Source organism: Schistocerca gregaria, chromosome 5, assembly GCF_023897955.1.
Source record: "Schistocerca gregaria isolate iqSchGreg1 chromosome 5, iqSchGreg1.2, whole genome shotgun sequence".
Classification (NCBI taxonomy): Eukaryota; Metazoa; Arthropoda; class Insecta; order Orthoptera; family Acrididae; genus Schistocerca; species Schistocerca gregaria.
Window position 1 is genome coordinate 381,267,222 of NC_064924.1, and position 22,765 is coordinate 381,289,986.

Genomic DNA, 22,765 nt, shown 5'->3' on the forward strand with positions numbered 1-22,765 from the left:
CTAATGTTTAAATAAAGCGAATCGCTGGAGAACCCTGGCGCTGTTAGAAATGAGACAGTGGTTTAATGTAATTTGTTAAATAATTTTTCCTGTTATGGGATATAAGTCCTGCTTCACAAAACACTCTTTTTTGTTGTTACCCAAACAAGTGGGTATTGTTTACTGGACAACTGTAAAAATGAACATATTTTAGGTTGTAATTTATCTAACAAAATGCAGCCGACAGTTTTTTTTGCCGGCCGGGGTGGCCGAACGGTTCTAGGCGCTATAGTCTGGAACCTCGCGACCGCTACGGTCATAGGTTCGAATCCTGCCTTGGGCATGTATGTGTGTGATGTCCTTCGGTTAGTTAGGTTTAAGTAGTTCTAAGTTCTAGGGGACTGATGACCTCAGAAGTTAAGTCCCATAGTGCTCAGAGTAATTTGAACCATTTGAACAGTTTTTGTTCGTTACTGCTCTGACCTTGATTTTACGTTATATGGTTTTTCAGAACCATCTGTATAGTGTCCTGCACTGATACCTTGTCATCTGTAAACTAAACGATGCAAATGTGAATTTTGTCAGAGAGTTATCCAATATCTTAATTTTTTTAAACGTAATTTTGGTGTGGAAACATGTTTTGTGTACGTATTTGTTATCACTCACAAAATCACGTCTTTTAAAAATATAGCGATAGAATAACACGCTGATAAAATTCACGTTTACGTCGTTTGGTATGCAGATGAGAAGCTGTCATTGCAGGACACCATACAGATGGTTCTGCAGAACCATATAGCGTAAAATCAAGGTAAGAGGAGTAACGAACAAAAATTGTCTTTAGGCTTGATTTTGTTGGGTAAATCAAGTTTACAGTTGTCCAGTAAACAAAACCCACTGATGATGGCACAGAGGTGTTGAAACATGTTTGGGCAACAAGAAAAAACAGTGTTTTGCAAAAAATGCGGAACCTGTAACCCATAACGTAACTGCAAACACGGAAGAAATACAAGAGCTGCAAACCTAAAAGATGAAATTTTTTAACGTACAGAAACTTTTAATCTCTTAATCGCAATTTTCGCTATTTAATTAAAGCTCGATGACTAGTTTCGGTTACTTTTCTATACCCACCTCCAGATTGCTCAAATCGTAAAAACTTAACCTGTACAACTCGCGCATTGAGCGTTCCGTACAAACTTAATAATGTATACAGACAGTTCATGCATTCCGGGAATCGAGAATCTCGTCGATTTTTGCCTCTTATGGGCATTTCTACTGAAAAGTTATCGGGCCCCGGGCTTCCAAGACTTACGAGAATGTTTTAATTTCAAGTTTGAAGTCGGATAACAAGCGACAAAAGTTATAATTTTTTCGTACAATATAACTACAAATTAACAGTTTTGGGATTTTTTTCTTTTGGTTCTATGGTGAAACCTTGCTTCTTGCCAAACATCACCATCCTACGTCAACGTGAAATATCCCGTAGGTTTTGATGAGTGAGTTTGCGCGTATCAAAATATGTGACTCAAATGGCTATATCTTTTGATAGCATCGTCTTAGAAGCAAATTTTTAATATATCGCTAAGGGACCGTAGACCTTAGTATGTGACACAAATTGTAAGTTGATACGTCTACGCATTCCTGAGGAAAAGGGTTCTTAACAGACGGGCAGGCAGACAGGTACTCTGATAACAAATGACAAAATTTTTTTCGTGTAACGTAATTACAAATTAACAGTTTTCGGATTTTTCTCCTTTTTTGTAGTTTGGAACCTTGGTTCTTGACAAATATCACGATGCTAGGACAATGGGAAGTACCCTTAGGTTTTGATGAATGAGTTGGCGATTGTCAAAATACGTGGCATAAATGACCATATCATTTGATTGCATTGACTTCCATGGGCAAGAGACCGCAGAACTTGATATGTGATAATAATTTCAACTTGATACGTCAACCCACTCCTGTGATAAAGGGTTTTGAACAGTCGGACAGACAGACAAACAGATAGACGAACAACAAAGCGACCACATAAGGGTTCTGTTTTCACCGATTGAGGTATAGAACCTTTAAAAGCAGCGAATAAGCATTGAAAAACACGATCATTAGCTGTAGTTATACAATATCCATGCGTATTATGGGCCAACAAGATTATGACAGCATGTAGTTAAAAACCTCATCGTGATGAACAGGGTTGTAAATAAAAATCTCGCAAGCAGACGGTAATAAAGAAGAAAAATTGCAAGCTGCATTACAAAATATTGCATCAAATACCCATTATATGCAATTTTTATTAATGTAACTCGCCATAACATAGCAGGAATGCATGTCATTGCATGATGACTGAGTGATTTGAGTGATATGAAGATGATTACAAAAGAAACGAAACTGGTCGGCATGGTTTAATTGTGTAATGAAAACAGTTGTTTAGGCACGGACAGTATTTTGCATTAAAAATTTTTATTTGGTAAAGATAATTTCATAAATACCGTAGTTTAATAGTCATTGAAAACGACGAACTGAGATTTGTTATGCTGAAATTACAAATAGATAAATAAGCACCAGAATTCAAGACAAAAAGGAATCATCGCTAGTTTATTTGTGTTTATAGTCCACTAACGAGACTATTTTTTGAGCTCCAGCAGGTTGTACGCACTAATACTATATTCTAATAACGATAGACGAATGTAAAGAGAAGACTGCAAATTATGTAGGAAGAGCATTGCGAACGCTAAGACGGTAGATAAAGCGAGCTAAGCAAAGATACGGTGAAGATTCTACAAACAACTCTCTCGTGTGATTATGACAACATCCTGCTCACATATCTCTTCGAGAAAGAATAATGTTACGAGAGTATCTGGAGTAAACCTTGAGAACGAAGTAACGGTGCAATTCATGTGTATTGTGGGAGTATCATTTATAATTTTGTTATATCAACAAAAACGTCACAGTGATATAGGGAAAACAGATTTATTAAAGATATGTATGTAATCACGAAACAGCTTTAGAACTAGAGCAGATTCCTTTCCATAGCACGCTAAGGATGTATTAAACCACATTTATCAACGTAGTCGAAACGCTCCTAAGTCGGACGCAAGCTATCTGTTAATGTATACTCTGGAATACATTATTAAATATTGTCTCCCATGTAATACCATTTGATTGTTAAAGTTTATATTCCTACCCGAGATGTTTTTGTGCATTCATAGACGGGGGAAACGTGTAGTGGTAGAGTAATCTACATCTACATCCATACTCCGCAAGCCACCTGACGGTGTGTGGCGGAGGGTACCCTGAGTACCTCTATCCGTTCTCCCTTCTATTCCAGTCTCGTATTGTTCGTGGAAAATCACTTTGGTCTTCCAATCTGCCCCTGAGACAGTGGACCGAGGTGGCGTAGTGGTTAGACATTGGACTCGCATTCGGGAGGACGACGGTTCAATCTCGCTTCCGGCCATCCTGATTTAGGTTTTCCGCGATTTCCCTAAATCGCTCCAGGAAAATACCGGGATGGTTCCTTTGAAAGGGTACCGTCGACTTTCTTCCCCGTCCTTCCCAAATCCGATGAGACCGATGACCTCGCTGTCTGGTCGCCTTCCTCAAAACAACCCAACCCTGATACAGTAAACGAGAAGAACAACTGTTCATACTCCTGTCCCTCTCTTTTACTTCACCGTTTAAGAACTGTTAGTTTTTCGAATAGCTTTACTAGTTGTTTCGTTTGTGAAGTATTTCTTCATCACGGCTTACTCCTCACAAGGGAAACTTCCCATCGCACTCCCCTCAGATTTGGTGATAAGAGGGCGCTGTGGTCAGCTCGTCACAAAATGAACACATATCAAGCGTGAAAACAGGAAGAAAGTGTACTGAACTTCGAAATAAAAGCAAAATAGAAACAGTGAACGGTCCGAGAACAAGAAGTGCAATATAGAACAGCGAGGAAAATACATGGCGTCGTGATCAAATGTTTACGGTGTTGGACTGCGAAGGAAACGATCCGTGATGAAATATCCTTCGTGCGTTTTTCTCCACTGTTCACTTTATTCAAATTTGTGTCTTCATCGTGGTGTAACGTCCGTTTTCAGCAGCGAGGTGTAAGGTAGGGACCTATAATGAAAGTTGACTGTGCACAACTACACTATTAGCAGCCGACAGGAAGTGTCTTTCGGATGGGAGCCGCAAACGTATGATGACAAGGCGAATCCTTCACCGGAAAACACGTCTGGTGAGTCAGACATGGCATTAGTGACAGTACGTGTCTCATATGATAGGAATCTCTTACCGACGGCCGGAGTGGCCCAGCAATTCTATGCGCTACAGTCTGGAACCGCGCGACCGCCACGGTCGCAGGTTCGAATTCTGCCACGGACATGGATGTGTGTGATGTCCTTAGGTTTAAGTAGTTCTAAGTTCTGGGGGACTGACGACCTAAGAAGTTAAGTCTCATAGTGCTCAGAGCCATTTGAACCATCTTACCGACGCACACTGGATTCGATTTCAGGAGGACGACGGTTCAGACGAGTGTCTTGTCATCCTCATTTAGGTTTTCCGTGATTTCCTTGTATCGCTTCAGCCAAATTCCGGGATGGTTCCTTTGAAAGGGCACGGCCGAATTCCTACCCCATGGGACCGATGATCTACATCTACATCTACATTCATACTCCGCAAGCCACCTGACGGTGTGTGGCGGAGGGTACCCTGAGTACCTCTATTGGTTCTCCCTTCTATTCCAGTCTCGTATTGTACGTGGAATGAAGGATTGTCGGTATGCTTCTGTGTGGGCTCTAATCTCTCTGATTTTATCCTCATGGTCTCTTCGCGAGATATACGTAGGAGGGAGCAATATATTGCTTGACTCTTCGGTGAAGGTATGTTCTCGAAACTTTAACAAAAGCCCGTACCGAGCTACTGAGCGTCTCTCCTGCAGAGTCTTCCACTGGAGTTTATCTATCATCTCCGTAACGCTTTCGCAATTACTAAATGATCCTGTAACGAAGCACGCTGCTCTCCGTTGGATCTTCTCTATCTCTTCTATCAACCCTACCTGGTGCGGATCCCACACTGCTGAGCAGTATTCAAGCATTGGGCGAACAAGCGTACTGTAACCTACTTCCTTTGTTGTCGGATTGCATTTCCTTAGGATTCTTCCAATGAATCTCAGTCTGGCATCTGCTTTACCGACGATCAACTTTATATGATCATTCCATTTTAAATCACTCCTAATGAGTACTCCCAGATAATTTATGGAATTAACTGCTTCCAGTTGCTGACCTGCTATTTTGTAGCTAAATGATAAGGGACCTATCTTTCTATGTATTCGCATCACATTACACTTGTCTACATTGAGATTCAATTGCCATTCCGTGCACCATGCGTCAATTCGCTGCAGATCCTCCTGCATTTAGCTGTTTGGTCCCCTTCCCCAAATCAGTCATCCAGTCAACCAATCTTGTCGACGCATCTAATCTGTATGACTAGTAAGAGAATGAGGTATGCTTCGCCCGATAGAGGTGTTCGTATGAATGTGAATGTGATCACTCCCAAAGAATTTATGAAAACTTAATAGTTTGTTACATAAGCTGCATCAAATGAACGCAAGTTTCACAGTCACAATGTTTCTCTGTGATCTGTCAAAACACATGTTTTTAACGTTTTTGAAGTTGCGCTCCGTTTTGGAAGGCTTGACTCTTGAATTCTTTTGTTGTAACGTAGTTCACATCCTTTTGCTTGTTGTTTTCGTTTCTGTCTATGAGGTATGTCGCCTTCTCTCACTGTTTAACACTTTTGCTTGCGACGGTAACGTTCTCCCACCACATGACTCATATTCTATAAACAATGTACATTATGACAACTGCCAAGACTACATAAAGAGAACAATCACTTCAATGACCGGATGAGCAGTTCATAATGTTGTGAATAATAAATAAATGGTAAGAGAGAGGTTCGAACACAGCTCGTTTTAGTGGCAGTCCAACACCATGACCACTTAACCACGACGCAGGTGCTGTTTCAGCCGGGTGTTCATTGCACTTCTTGTCCTTGGACCGTTCACTGTTTCTATCTTGCTTTTTTTGACAGTTCAGTACACCTCCTTTCTGTTTCCATGCTTGAGCTGTGTTCAGTTTTTGACGGGGGTATCCACTGGGCCATCTTACCACTAAACGTGAGAGGAGTGCAATGGTAAGTTTCCCCTGTCAGCAATCTTTGTTACATACCAAGGGCGTACCCGGAACCTGGATGTGGGGGAGGAGGTGGCGATCTCATATTGGTTTCGTGGAAGCGTAAGTGTTGGAGGAATCGAAGTACAACTTATCGCAAAATGAATGTCAAACATGTAGTGGCAGTGTCACTATCAAACACCAAACATACTGATAGTACCATTTTATAATAGGCACCTGCTATCTATTGTCGCTGCAGCTGCAAACTGAAAACTATGTAAATACTTTAGTCTAGCATGTGATTGCAGTACAGATACAACTCCGACCGCTCAGTTTTCAATTATTTGTGGGCTACTGCACAAATGATGAGGTCACACAAAACGTTTTGATTGAAAGATGTTATGAAAACCGTCAAAAGCGCTGTAATTTTCATTCATGTACGCGAACGTAATCAACGAAAATTTAAAGAACTACTGAACGAATTGCAAGCTTGTTACGGTAATTATGTCCTGCATACTACTGTCAGAGGGCTACGTAAAGGAGAAGTGCAGGACCGGCCTGGCAGTTTGAAACCTGAAATTATTTTGTTCTTACAACACAGCAATAAAAATGATGAGCACTTGCAGCTTTTCTGTCCAATGTTACACAAAAATTCAAAAAAAGCAAATTGGAATTGCTAGGACCAAACAAGATAACTGGGCATATGACTAATAAAATATCTGCATATGAAGCCAACTTGCAACTGTATATAAATGAACTTGAAATAAATGATTTGTCTAATTTTTCAACTGTTTATATGCTCCAATATCGCTGAAAGTATGTACCATGACACGGCGTTTTATTTGAAACAATATTTGCAATAAATTATAAAAGCCTACTCTTAGCATGTAGAAGACTACGATCTCAAATTATTTTGTCAATTTAGGTGTCATTTAACTTATCAGTAAATGAAGTAATCGAACTTTCAACAGGACGTACAGCATAAAGTTGAACTTATAGGACATCGTGAAAAGCAGAAGTAAACTGAATTTTGCAGATGAGAGCCTAGCAATTATAAAAGTTTACAAGACTGACCACAGTTTATTTTAAAACTGTTACTTTCAATCTACCTTCCTGAAGTTTCGTTTTCGAAAATGAACTGCTTGAAAAACAAATATACACTCCTGGAAATTGAAATAAGAACACCGTGAATTCATTGTCCCAGGAAGGGGAAACTTTATTGACACATTCCTGGGGTCAGATACATCACATGATCACACTGACAGAACCACAGGCACATAGACACAGGCAACAGAGCATGCACAATGTCGGCACTAGTACAGTGTATATACACCTTTCGCAGCAATGCAGGCTGCTATTCTCCCATGGAGACGATCGTAGAGATGCTGGATGTAGTCCTGTGGAACGGCTTGCCATGCCATTTCCACCTGGCGCCTCAGTTGGACCAGCGTTCGTGCTGGACGTGCAGACCGCGTGAGACGACGCTTCATCCAGTCCCAAACATGCTCAATGGGGGACAGATCCGGAGATCTTGCTGGCCAGGGTAGTTGACTTACACCTTCTAGAGCACGTTGGGTGGCACGGGATACATGCGGACGTGCATTGTCCTGTTGGAACAGCAAGTTCCCTTGCCGGTCCAGGAATGGTAGAACGATGGGTTCGATGACGGTTTGTATGTACCGTGCACTATTCAGTGTCCCCTGACGATCACCAGAGGTGTACGGCCTGTGTAGGAGATCGCTCCCCACACCATGATGCCGGGTGTTGGCCCTGTGTGCCTCGGTCGTATGCAGTCCTGATTGTGGCGCTCACCTGCACGGCGCCAAACACGCATACGACCATCATTGGCACCAAGGCAGAAGCGACTCTCATCGCTGAAGACGACACGTCTCCGTTCGTCCCTCCATTCACGCCTGTCGCGACACCACTGGAGGCGGGCTGCACGATGTTGGGGCGTGAGCGGAAGACGGCCTAACGGTGTGCGGGACCGTAGCCCAGCTACATGGAGACGGTTGCGAATGGTGCTCGCCGATACCCCAGGAGCAACAGTGTCCCTAATTTGCTGGGAAGTGGCGGTGCGGTCCCCTACGTCACTGCGTAGGATCCTACGGTCTTGGCGTGCGTCCGTGCGTCGCTGCGTCGCTGCGGTCCGGTCCCAGGTCGACGGGTACGTGCACCTTCCGCCGACCACTGGCGACAACATCGATGTACTGTGGAGACCTCACGCCCCACGTGTTGAGCAATTCGGCGGTACGTCCACCCGGCCTCCCGCATGCCCACTATACGCCCTCGCTCAAAGTCCGTCAACTGCACATACGGTTCACGTCCACGCTGTCGCGGCATGCTACCAGTGTTAAAGACTGCGATGGAGCTCGGTATGCCACGGCAAACTGGCTGACACTGACGGCGGCGGTGCACAAATGCTGCACAGCTAGCGCCATTCGACGGCCAACACCGCGGTTCCTGGTGTGTCCGCTGTGCCGTGCGTGTGATCATTGCTTGTACAGCCCTCTCGCAGTGTCCGGAGCAAGTATGGTGGGTCTGACACACCGGTGTCAATGTGTTCTTTTTTCCATTTCCAGGAGTGTAGTCATCGATTTGCCAGTCATTTAAAAGACTCTTAGGAATGCACGCAGTACAAACAACGCATATATAGACAAAATACCCACAAAGTAAAATACAAGTCACATTACTAACATCTTTACTTTTACACATAAGTTCGATATGCAGTTAAAATGAATAAAAGCCCAGTTTTAAGAACTGTAGCTTTTTTTTTTACAGCCTTTGGCATGTGAAGGCTATCGGAAATGGAGGGGCTCATCGGCTTTTTGTTATTTTGGTAGTCTGAGTTTAATAACATTGGAATAAAGTTTGTGTGTCCATTTGAATAATGTACCATTATTTTTTAACGATACGGGTAACTGATAGTGCATGGAAGTAGTTCGAAATCATGTTTTTGATGGTGACTAAATTACTAATGACTTTCATTCTTTCCTGCATTCTTCACGTGCACCTGTCAAGTGACAAGAATAAAAGGTTATGCAAGACGAGTAAACTTTATTTTCGCAGGGATGACGGAGAATGGGCTCAACTAAACAGGCACGTAGACACTTTCTGTTAGTTCATTGAAAATTTGGGCAGCAGCACTTTATGTTGTTTTCTTCGTTCGTATACATTCAGTTGGTCATTCTGTGAAATTCCGTCAGTGATAAATCCCTGTTGTTGAATTGATTATTCCAGTCAGCTCCAACATCCGAATCAGGTGAATATGTCACCAAAAATCTAATTGCTGTGAAAACGGGGCACGGCAATTTAATATTCTTACTTCCTATACTGGAGGATTTTACAATCACAAACATGGCTGATCATTTTCAGCAACTACACAACAGTTTTATTCGGCGAGCGTGTTAGGCACAGCCAACGGCTGCAAGTGGTAAGCACTTATTCTTTACCCATTCGGAAGATACATTTCGATTCTGGCAGATGTTAAAGGTTAATCGCTTCTGAAGAAAGTTAACTTATGTTTATCTGAAACCGGTAAAGGATAAATACTAACCATTCGCGACTGTTAGCTGTATCTTACGCCTTCGTCACCCCAAAAATGTACTGGAGGAATTACACTAGGGGCACGAAAAGTAGTCCCATCACCTCAGGGGCGAAACTGGGTTGCAGGAGCAGATAGATATGTCGTTGCGAGCTAAGGGGTCGTGGCAGGCGAAATGTTTTCTTCTTTGTTTTTCAGTGCGGGGCGTGTGTGCCTCGCGCCGATCAGCTGGTGTGACATTAATTTCAAACGGAAGTAACATGGATTCGTGAATTCGCATTATAGACACGGACGTGCTTAAATGCAGTATTTATTTCTATCAATGAATATGAAATTAAATTAAGGCTGTTGCAAATCAACGCAATGAGCAGAATAAAAATTTGTGATCGTGTCTCATATTGTCTAATGGATTTAAATGTTAAGTCCAGTTACTGTTATTAATCAATTAATTATCCGCTCAGACAGACAACACACCACTTCGTCAGGCAATAACCATGGCGTCGCTGAGTATAGCAGTAATTTGAAAAAGAGGACAGTCAACATGAAGTGTTCCTAATGGTGCTGAATTTTAACGATTAGTACTTGGGGGCCGGCGGCCAACTTATCGCAGCCTTACTATAATTAGTCTAATGTGGGCTCATAACGTACTAACCTACAGGGTGCTTCAAAAATGACTGGTATATTTGAAACGGCAATAAAAACTAAACGAGCAGCGATAGAACTACACCGTTTGTTGCAATATGCTTGGGACAACAGTATATTTTCAGGCGGACAAACTTTCGAAATTACAGTAGTTACAGTTTTCAACAACAGATGGCGCTGCGGTCTGGGAAACTCTATAGTACGATATTTTCCACATATCCACCATGGGTAGCAATAATATGGCGTAGTCTCTGATTTAAATTACCCGAAACCTTTGACAACGTGTCTGGCGGAATGGCTTCACATGCAGATGAGATGTACTGCTTCAGCTGTTCAATTGTTTCTGGATTCTGGCGGTACACCTGGTCTTTCAAGTGTCCCCACAGAAAGAAGTCACAGGGGTTCATGTCTGGCGAATAGGGAGGCCAATCCACGCCGCCTCCTGTATGTTTCGGATAGCCCAAAGCAATCACACGATCATCGAAATATTCATTCAGGAAATTAAAGACGTCGGCCGTGCGACGTGGCTGGGCACCATCTTGCATAAACCACGAGGTGTTCGCAGTGTCGTCTAAGGCAGTTTGTACCGCGACAAATTCACGAAGAATGCCCAGATAGCGTGATGCAGTAATCGTTTCGGTTCTGAAAAATGGGCCAATGATTCCTTTGGAAGAAATGGCGGCCCAGACTAGTACTTTTTGAGGATGCAGGGACGATGGGACTGCAACATGGCGCTTTTCGGTTCCCCATATGCGCCAGTTCTGTTTATTGACGAAGCCGTCCAGCAAAAAATAAGCTTCGTCAGTAAACCAAATGTTGCCCACATGCATATCGCCGTCATCAATCCTGTGCGCTATATCGTTAGCGAATGTGTCTCGTGCAGCAATGGTAGCGGCGCTGAGGGGTTGCCGCGTTTGAATTTTGTATGGATAGAGGTGTAAACTCTGGCGCATGAGACGATACGTGGACGTTGGCGTCATCTGGACCGCAGCTGCAACACGGCGAACAGAAACCCGAGGCCGCTGTTGGATCACCTGCTACACTAGCTGCGCGTTGCCCTCTGTGGTTGCCGTACGAGGTCGCCCTACCTTTCCAGCACGTTCATCCGTCACGTTCCCAGTCCGTTGAAATTTTTCAAACAGATCCTTTATTGTATCGCTTTTCGGTCCTTCGGTTACATTAAACCTCCGTTGAAAACTTCGTCTTGTTGCAACAACACTGTGTTCTAGGCTGTGGAATTCCAACACCAGAGAAATCCTCTGTTCTAAGGAATAAACCATGTTGTCCACAGCACACTTGCACGTTGTGAACAGCACACGCTTACAGCAGAAAGACGACGTACAGAATGGCGCACCCACAGACTGCGTTGTCTTCTATATCTTTCACATCACTTGCAGCGCCATCTGTTGTTGAAAATTGTAACTACTGTAATTTCGAAAGTTTGTCCGCCTGAAAATGTACTGTTGTCCCAAGCATATTGCAACAAACGGTGTATTTCTATCGCTGCTCGTTTAGTTTTTATTGCCGTTTCAAATATACCGGTCATTTTTGAAACACACTGTATGTAGGTTACCAATTAACAATAAGATCGGCACATATGCAGCCCAGGTGCCGCCTGAATTGTCAATATTGACCCCCGAACAAAAGAGTTTGACGACCACTGTCGTAGAGGCTTAGTTTTTTCGCACCGCTAAGCGACCGTAAACCTCAGTACGTGACATAAATTTTATGTTGATACCTATACTCGTTCCTGAGAAAAAGGGTTATTAACAGTCGAACAGACATACAGACAGACTAACGTACGGACAACAAAATGATCCTGTAAGTGTTCAGTTTTTACGATAGAGGTTGTTGTTGTGGTCTACAGAAATACGGAATACCACAGTGTCTGTTCGTTGAAGTTGAGGGGACATCTCTAAGAAGAGCAAGCATAGATGGAAAGAGAAACATGGGTACTTAAATCTGAAGAAACCTACGATAGCAGAAGAATTATTTCAGTCGATCGACGTAAGAATGAAGTACGAAAATGTTCAGGGAAAGACGGAAGTACAGCAACATAAAGCAATGAAATAAATAGGATTTGCAGGGCACCCAGTGTGAAGTGACTGCAGGATAAATGTGAAGAAATCGAAAAAGAAATGGTCGGAGGAAGGACTGACTTTTCGGTGAAATTAAAACCAAGGTTGGTAACATTAAGAAAGCAGTGGGAACTCCACTGGAAAACTTAGAGGAAAAAGCGGATAGGTGGAAAGAGTACACTGAAGACCTCTATGAGGAGGAAGAGGTGTCTGATGTCTTGATAGAAGAAGAAACTGGGGTAGATAAGGAATACATAGATTCGGTAACAGAGTCAGAATTTAAAATATCTTGGAAGACTTAACCCTTTCATGGTTAAAATTCATTTTGCGTATATTTTAAAAATAAAAGGTCGAAAACTGTCGTCCTTTTTGATAAACAATACACTTCCGTTACCAAAAAAGTTTAAGCTGACCGATTTTGAAAATTAGTGAGTGGGACACAGGGATCCAACGAAATTAGCTAGATCCATTTTTCATGTGAATCTGTGATTTCGAGAGCTAAATTTTTAATTGTAGAATGATTCATCGGGATGGCAATTATGGAAGAATGAGTAACAAATCAGTAAAACAACACATTTCTTCTCCTTACAATGAAAACAAAATGAAATACGTCATACAGGCTTTCAATACAGCATTTGAAGATGGCTCTGACATATCATACATCAATGTGTTCTACGTTTTCTGAGTGTTCCTATTCCATGCAAACTATGTACAAATCAGCGGAACTAATAGGCCTTTAGTAACGTTTCAGAACAGTGTCTATGATGTATAAGAAAATACAATTAGTTACTTCAGAAGAGAAGATGGTGAAAATATGAAATTCCATCGGAATTTCTAAAATCATTGGAGGGAAATGGAAACAAACGTTTTTTAAAAACGGTGTGTAGAATCTATGAAACTAGTGACGTACCATCATACTTTGGAAAAAATATCGTGCACACAATTCGGAAGGTAGTAAGGACAGACAGATACGAAAACTATCGCGCAATCAGCTTAGCATCTTATCCATGCAATATGCTGAAAAAAAAATGGAAAGAAAAATTAAGGATCAAACGGCTTTAGGAAAAGTAAAGACACCAGAGAGGCAGTTCTGACTTGCCGCATGATAGTGGAAAGAAGACTAAAAAAAATCAACTCTCAAAAGGGTTTGCGGAACTAGAAAAGGCATTTCACAATGTAAAGTGGTGCAAGATATTCGAAATTCTGAGACAAGTAGGAGTAAACTACAGAAAAAGACGAATGATGAACATTATGTACAAGAACCAAGAGGGAACAGTAAGGCTGGAAGACCAAGAAGGAAGCTCTCGGATTAAAAGGGGTGCAAGACAGAGATGCAGTCTTTCGCCCTTTCTGGCCAGTAGAAATCTATTACACGCAAATAGAGGCCTTAATCTGCTGAAGAAATTGCTCAGAACGTGCCTCTGAGCACAGCATTGTTTGGTAATGAAACATGGATTGTGGGAAAACCCAGAAAACAAGACAATCGAAGCGTCTGAGGTGTACTGATAAGATAAGGAATGAGAAGTTCTCCGCGAAAGCGGTAATGAAAGAAGGAAGTGAATGATAGGACATGGATTGAAGAATTAGGGAATAACCTCCGTGGTACTAGAGGGAGCTGTAGAAAGTAAAAACTGTGAGGGACGGCAGAGATTGAAATACATCCCGCAAATAAATGACAGCGTGTAAGTTGCCAGTACTACTCTAATGTGAAGAGGTTGGCACAGAAGAAGAATTCGTGTGGAGCCGCATCAAATCAGTCAGAAGACTGATGACTGAAAAAGAAAAAAAATATATACTGGCCATCGTTCTCACCCATTCATTGAATGACACTGCGGACAGATCCGTCCAATGATAAGGCGATATAATGGGAAATTAAATACCCTGAAGCAGAGAGTGGGGTGTAGGATAATTGGGAGGGGGGGGAGGAGGAAGGGGAACGGCGGCGAAGGAAACCAAACTGCGGAGCAGAAACAGTCTGTGTACATGGTGAGTTAACATCCGAAGTCATTCTATCCTTTTGGAAGTCATTCGGTGATCATTCAGATACCATGCTGTGGGACTCTGATTTGCAGATGTTTGGAAGAACGTCCTGATTCTGAGACCTTCGGGAGTTCATTCTCATGTGATTGGAGAGTCGCACTGGTGATCCTTTCAGAACATTCTCATGTGGCGTGGTAAGTGATTCGTGTGCTGTTTCGCATGGAGCATTCTGATTTTGTGTTCTGGAAGAATGTCAGTCTATTGTACACTCAGTTTTAAGACTAGTCCCTGCCGTCATTTTCATGTATATTGTTACTTTGTAACATCTTCATTTTCTATTGCACAACTGGCGCCCTTTTCTACCGTCTAGTGCCTGAATCTCTAAGCGACCAACTGTGTTACCTTTGTCTGACCTCAGCTTCCAAATGGACAGCGCTTCTTAAGTCTAATTACGGAAGACAAAAACCCTGCTTACGTACTGGGAGCTGACAAGTGGTCGCTTCGGCGAGTAAAATAGAGCTATGTCAACCGCTAGGCGGCGGTTTACCAGGATAGCAATAAACACGGAATTAGAAAGGGGGAGCTGCTCTAGCGTCGCCCCAAATGCTGCGGCACATCAAAACACCGGCCGCGGTAACCGAGGAGCCTAGGCGCTTCAGTCCGAAACCGCACGACTGCTACGGTCGTAGGTTCGAATCCTGCCTCGGGCATGGATGTGTGTGATGTCTTTAGGATAGTTAGGTTTAAGTAGTTCTAAGTTCTAGGGGACTGATGACTTCAAATGTTAAGTCCCATAGTGCTCAGAGCCATATGCACCATTTGGGTACATCAAAACAACAGCTGTCTGCTGCCAGCCCACGGCCTCATGACGCCACATGAGACTAGCAGGAGATAGATTCGTGACACCACACCAACCACACATGCTTGCAAGAGTCACCAATTCTGTCACGTGGTCAATACCCCCTCCCCCTACTTGCCAAGGGCTTAGCCGCAGTCTGTGCCCACTCAAATAGGCAGTGTGATTATTTTGTAGGGAATCGTGCATAATTCCAAAATTAATTTGAATTTATTCCATTTGCATTCGTATTTCCATTTATTACAAGCTGCTTAATATCCACTGCTGCATAAAAGCCTTCTAAAGACTTAATGTATTACAGTCTACAGTTCTATGCATCCATACTACTCCTATACATTTCTGTATCCACCACCCACCTACCATTGTGATGTCTTACCCGTCTTATGTTTTCACTTAGAATTGAGTAAAAGAACATCTATCTGCCATCCATTCGCGTACGAAGCTCTGTTTCATTTTCTTTACTGTCACGGTTACGTCCTTTACTCCACTTTGTTGCATCATCGATTTATTTATCTTCCTGTCTCATCTACACTCCTGGAAATGGAAAAAAGAACACATTGACACCGGTGTGTCAGACCCACCATACTTGCTCCGGACACTGCGAGAGGGCTGTACAAGCAATGATCACACGCACGGCACAGCGGACACACCAGGAACCGCGGTGTTGGCCGTCGAATGGCGCTAGCTGCGCAGCATTTGTAGACCGCCGCCGTCAGTGTCAGCCAGTTTGCCGTGGCATACGGAGCTCCATCGCAGTCTTTAACACTGGTAGCATGCCGCGACAGCGTGGACGTGAACCGTATGTGCAGTTGACGGACTTTGAGCGAGGGCGTATAGTGGGCATGCGGGAGGCCGGGTGGACGTACCGCCGAATTGCTCAACACGTGGGGCGTGAGGTCTCCACAGTACATCGATGTTGTCGCCAGTGGTCGGCGGAAGGTGCACGTACCCGTCGACCTGGGACCGGACCGCAGCGACGCAGCGACGCACGGACGCACGCCAAGACCGTAGGATCCTACGCAGTGACGTAGGGGACCGCACCGCCACTTCCCAGCAAATTAGGGACACTGTTGCTCCTGGGGTATCGGCGAGCACCATTCGCAACCGTCTCCATGTAGCTGGGCTACGGTCCCGCACACCGTTAGGCCGTCTTCCGCTCACGCCCCAACATCGTGCAGCCCGCCTCCAGTGGTGTCGCGACAGGCGTGAGTGGAGGGACGAATGGAGACAGGTCGTTTTCAGCGATGAGAGTCGCTTCTGCCTTGGTGCCAATGATGGTCGTATGCGTTTTTGGCACCGTGCAGGTGAGCGCCACAATCAGGACTGCATACGACCGAGGCACACAGGGCCAAAACCCGGCATCATGGTGTGGGGAGCGATCTCCTACACTGGCCGTACACCTCTGGTGATCGTCGAGGGGACACTGAATAGTGCACGGTACATCCAAACCGTCATCGAACCCATCGTTCTACCATTCCTAGACTGGCAAGGGAACTTGCTGTTCCAACAGGACAATGCACGTCCGCATGTATCCCGTGCCACCCAACGTGCTCTAGAAGGTGTAAGTCAACTACCCTGGCCAGCAAGATCTCCGGATCTGTCCCCCATTGAGCATGTTTGGGACTGGATGAAGCGTCGTCTCACGCGGCCTGCACGTCCAGCTCGAACGCTGGTCCAACTGAGGCGCCAGGTGGAAATGGCATGGCAAGCCGTTCCACAGGACTACATCCAGCATCTCTACGATCGTCTCCATGGGAGAATAGCAGCCTGCATTGCTGCGAAAGGTGGATATACACTGTACTAGTGCCGACATTGTGCATGCTCTGTTGCCTGTGTCTATGTGCCTGTGGTTATGTCAGTGTGATCATGTGATGTATCTGACCCCAGGAATGTGTCAATAAAGTTTCCCCTTCCTGGGACAATGAATTCACGGTGTTCTTATTTCAATTTCCAGGAGTGTATTAGTTCCTTTCTGTAATATTTCCACTAATCACTGAGAATCGTTCAGTATTACGGGCTTTTCGGACTGAATGTCCATGTCTCACTCCCATAAGGCAAAACTGGTAAGACACGCTCACTGTAAATGTGATTTTGCGCCTAAATCGCAAAGCCATACTTGGTCTACCAAAATCGTTCCAGGCTGTTTTTCCTTTTTTGTTTTATCTCTTGCTGTCCACCCAGTCGTCTTCTGTTACCCTGAATGCCAGAAAAACCTATTTCTATGATTTCGTTAGTAATTTGTATAGTTTCCTTTTGAATGTGTTAATTATACTTTTTAAAATCTTGTGGTAATTGAGTTTCAGCAGCACTTTAGAACTTACTATATTGAGCTCATTGGTATGTTTTGAAATTCATTTGCACAAGTGCCAAACAGCATGAGCTGGTTGACAAAACAAAGATGATTCAGGCTTCTTCCATTAACACATATTTTTTCTTTCTTTCTCCAGTTCATGTACCTGCCAACATCCCCTAGGACACATGTGAAGAGTTTTGGTGATATCGAATATTCTTGCCCTTCTAGAACCCTTGTAACACTATACCCCTCCTATAAGAAAACAATGACACGAAGCCAAATGCAACCATATTGTCCCCGACGCTTCCTGATAATAACGATGATCTCGACCATTGGTCTTGTTTTTAATTTTGTTCTCTTTCAACAGGTATCGCGTCATATCATTTATACTTATGTAAGTGCCACCGATAAGATGTTAAGAATAAGCTTTCTGTAAGTTTAATCTATATTCGAGTCACTGTTTTATTCGGTACAATGTGGCAGCTTGTGATAAAAGATGTTAAAGTTTCGTGGCGATTGGTCTGCATATCTGGCTTCATCAAAGGACGGCTTGAAAAGGGCACCCGCCCCTTCCCCTACTGGACCGTTTGAAACGCTCTCCACGCAGACGACAGTTGATTGGAGCAAAAACTTCTACTGCCAATATTTTTTGTAACAGTTTCTTCAAAATGTTTGCTCATAAACTAACAATTACTGAAAGCCAACAAACTTTACTTTTTCTTGCAGTCGACTTCGGTTTAACACTCGAATTTTTCGTCATGAGTACATGAAAGAATAATGATTTCCACATCCTGTAGCGAAAACTGAGCACCACACTTGCACAATACATCAATGCGTGAAAGCAACTTTCACTCCTCAAAAAAGGTGAACCTACTGAACAGTAGCACAACAAATTTACACATCACAGTAGGATTAGTTTCTTCAAAAAAGGCAGTTGAGACATGTGAACTGTCACTATTAATGTAGTATGCTGGTCAGTAGGTATCGCTTGGATCCACTTACTTGTCATGTTTCCTCACTTCCGTTCTCAGGCTGCAGAAACACTACCTTTCCTCTGGTCACTGTCAGGTACAATGAAGGCTTTCACGACCGGATGTTTCAGCTGCCGAAGACGTCCAACGTAACTTTAGACGAAACGTCAGGGATAAAAGAGTTCCATCGATCACGGCCATACAAATCGGAAGAATTCTCGGCAGCCACTATCACATAATTTATTATCAGTGAAATAAGGTTTCGTCCTTTTGAGAACTGTTGGTAAAAACCCAGCTCATAACTTTTTAAATAAGAAATTACGGGTATTCTGCAAACTTTGAAGATGGCAGCAACAAAACCACGAATCATCGCGTATACGAATATCAGCAGTTCGACTATTCTCTGTTAACTACCCATCTGTGTTGGGCTATCACAATTTTAATGGTGATGTATCAACTTATAAAGTAATCTGAGTGGCAGCCGTATGTAACTACATTACTGATAACTGTAGGGCCGACCGAGTCCCAGTAGTGAAAAGGAGAGTTAACTACTAGTAACTTTTCTGATATCTCGAAGAATACCGAAGTATCGATGGCTCCAGAAGTCGCTAGCCCCGACGGTGCCTCCCTGTGGCGCAGGTCTTCCACCTATGCATACTTGTACTGCCAACAAAGCCAGCCTCACACAGCTCTTCACTACCGTCTGACCACGAATGACTTCAGCAGCATAGGATCCACCAGCTTACTTTTCACTGTACTAAGTCAGCTGTTTTTAATTAACAGTGAGTTTTCTACATCTACATCTACATGGTTACTCTGCAGTTCACACTTAAGTGCCTGGCAAAGGGTTCATCGAACCATTTTCATACTACTTCTCTACCATTCCACTCTGGAATGGCGCACGTGGTAAAAATGAACACCTAAATCTTTCCGTTCGAGCTCTTATTTTTCTAATTTGATTATGATGATCATTTCTCCCTACGTAGGTGGGTGTCAAAAAAATATTTTCGCATTCGGAAGTTTGTAAATAGATCTCTCTGCAAAGAAAACCGCCTTTGTATCAGTAGTGACTACCACCCCAAATCGCGTATCATGTCAGTGACACTCTCACCCTTATTGAGCGATAATACGAAACGAGCTGCCCTTCTTTGCACTTTTTCGGTGTCATCCGTCAATCCTACCTGGTAAGGATCCCACACCGCGCAGCAATATTCCAGTAGAGGACGGACAAGTGTAACGTAGGCTGTCTCTTTAGCGGGTTTGTCGCATCTTCTAAGCGTTCTGCCAACAAAGCGCAGTCTTTGTTTCGCCTTCCCCACAATATTATCTATGTAGTCTTTCCAATTTAAGTTGCTAGTAATTGCAATTCCTAGGTATTTAGTAGAATTGACAGCCCTTAGATTTGGGCGATTAATCGTATACCCGAAATTTATCGGATTTCTTTTAGTAAGCATGTGGATGACCTCACCCTTTTCTTTGTTTAGTGCCAATTGCCACTTTTTGCACCATACAGAAATTCTCTCTAGATCATTTTGTACTTAGAATTGATCTTCTGATGATTTTACTAGACGGTAAATTACAGCGTCATCTGCAAACAATCTAAGGGGGCTGTTCAGATTACCATAGAGATCATTCGTGTAAATCAGGAACAGCAGGGGGCCTGTGACACTTCCTTGCGGAACGCCAGATATCACTTCTGTTCTACTCGATGATTTACCGTCTGTCACTACGAGCTGTGACCTCTCTGAGAGAAAATCACGAGTCCAGTCACACAACGCAATTTGAATAATAGTCGCTTGTGAGGAACGATATCAAAAGCCTTCTGGAAATCTAGGAATACGGAATAGATCTGAGATCCCTTGTCGACAGCATTCATTACTTCAAGGGAATAAAGAGGTAGCTATGTTGCACAAGAACGATATTTCCTGAATCCGTGTTCGTTATGTATCAATAAGTCATTTTCTTCAAGGTGATTCATAGTACAGGCAAATGCCGAGATGGTTCCTTTCAAAGGGCACGGCCGACTTCCTTCCCCATCCGTCCCTAATCCGATGAGACCGATGACCTCGCTGTCTGGTCTCCTACCCCAAAACCACCACCTCAAGGTGATTCATAGTATATTTTTTATTCCAGTCTCTGAGCCGGCCGGGGTGGCCGAGCGGTTCTAGGCGCTACAGTCTGGAACCGCGTGACCGCGACGGTCGCAGGTTCGAATCCTGCCTCGGGCATGGATGTGCGTGATGTCCTTAGGTTAGTTAGGTTTAAGTAGCTATACGTTCTAGGGCACTGATGACCTCAGAAGTTAAGTCCCATTGTGCTCAGTGCCATTTGAACCATTCCAGTCTCTGATCACAAATCAATTCTTTAGACGATGACCGGTTTCAGTTCGTAATGACCATCCTCAGATCTTTTTGATCATGTCCTAATGTGATAAGGCCATAATGGCATCGTCAAAACATATAAATATAATCTGAGGATGGTCATTACGGACTGAAACCGGACGTCGTCTAAAGAATTGATATTGTGATCAGAGACTGGAATAAAAAACATTTGACGGTATTGGGTCACTGTTTGTATACGCGATTATGTCGCAGTTGGTGATTCATAATGTTAGAGTACAGTATACGCTCCAAAATCTTATTGCAAATTGAGATCAGTGATATCGGTCTGTAATTCAGTGGGTTACTCCTATTCCCTTTCTTGCATATTGGTGTGACCTGTGCTACTTTCCAGACTTTAGGAACTGACCTTTCGTCAAGTCAGCGGTTGTATATGATTGCTAAGAAAGGCGCTATTGTGTCTGCATACTCTGAAAGGAACCTGATTGGTACACCATCTGGACCGGAAGACTTACCTTTCTTAAGTGATTTGAGTTGTTTCGCAACACCTAAGATATCTACTTTCATGTCACTCATGCTAACAGCTGTTCTGGTTTCGAATTCTGGAATATTGCATTTATTAAGAATCTGTAAGGTTTGAATTTAGAAACTATCTTCCAGGGTTTCTGCCAATCCAGCATGTTTGTTGTTTCGAATTAAGTACTCTCTATTACAACGTGTGTTATGCTTCAAATATCTAAAGACATGTATCATTTCAGGTTTTGATCAATATCAACGTTGCACAACATTTGTAAATCAAAATTGTCATAAAGAGAATCTTTACACAGTCCATTCATTGGAAACTACATTTCATAGTCCTACATTTGTTTTTTACCACACCACAAAAAATGCTCGGTATAAAAAGTGACTTTATCAATGCAATTCTTAAAAATATTTACCAAGAGAATTCAGAAAATAAGTTACAGATTATTAAAGCAAGCCAAGTAGCAGCAATACACTTCATTGTGATGCAGGCACTTCACGCCATTTCTAAAAATAGTCACCAAGCCTCTGCAAACAACAGTCGGAACTTCCTACCAATCACTAGACTCCTCGACGACAGAAAACCGCTCGTTAATAACAAAGCCATTAGACAACTACTATATGAACTAGAAGTCTGCATCTGAAGTTGAAGCTCACTCAAACTGCTCGGTGCATGTAGATCCGCGTAAGTCGATCAGATGACAATACAGCCAATTTGGCCACGGGGAGCAAGTACACTGGACTTTCTTGTTATTCGTTCGAGCATCTCAAGCTCGAATTGTCCAGCCGTCTACTACAGCTGCCCGAACGCCGCTCGGTCGCCCACTGTAGGACAAGGTGCATTAACGTAAGACGAATGATAATGCGAGAGCGAAGTTCGATTACAAAGAATATATTCTGAGGAAGACAGTGGTCGTAACAGTGTTTGGGAGAGAGTTTCATTGAGACTGATAATGCTTCTGAACTTACGCTTTGTCGTGTTATGAAGACATGTGCCTTCAGATGTGTGGTGGCGGATCTGTAGGATAGGAGGTCAGAGCACTTGTCAAATTACATGTAGCCGATATCGGCTACAGTCTCAGTGAAAGCTACAGTAACTAAAAAGGTGTGTAGAAATGTGTGGCAAAGATCTTCTTCCATTTACACGCATTAATATTAGGTGTAGGATTTCGCGCTTAATGTCAGGGCCTTGTAACCGTCGGTTCAGAACTGTGACATGTAGATGTCTCCAACCTTATGCCTTATCCTACGGCAGTAGTACGAAACATTGAAAGACACGCCATGAAATACAGGAGAGTATGATGCCCAGTATAATCCAGGCCATAGGCGTGAATACAGTTGGATGTACAGCGGAGACGTGAACCGATACACATCGGAAAATGTGTTGTTGCATATGTATTATTGCGCAC

The 22,765-nt window shown here is 43.2% G+C and overlaps 1 protein-coding gene across 2 annotated transcripts in view; it reads left to right on the forward strand.

Annotated features, from left to right (window-relative positions):
• LOC126272317 (cytochrome P450 6k1-like) overlaps positions 1 to 22,765 on the forward strand; it is a 127,837-nt gene that overhangs the window by 1,056 nt on the left and 104,016 nt on the right. The window lies entirely within an intron of this gene.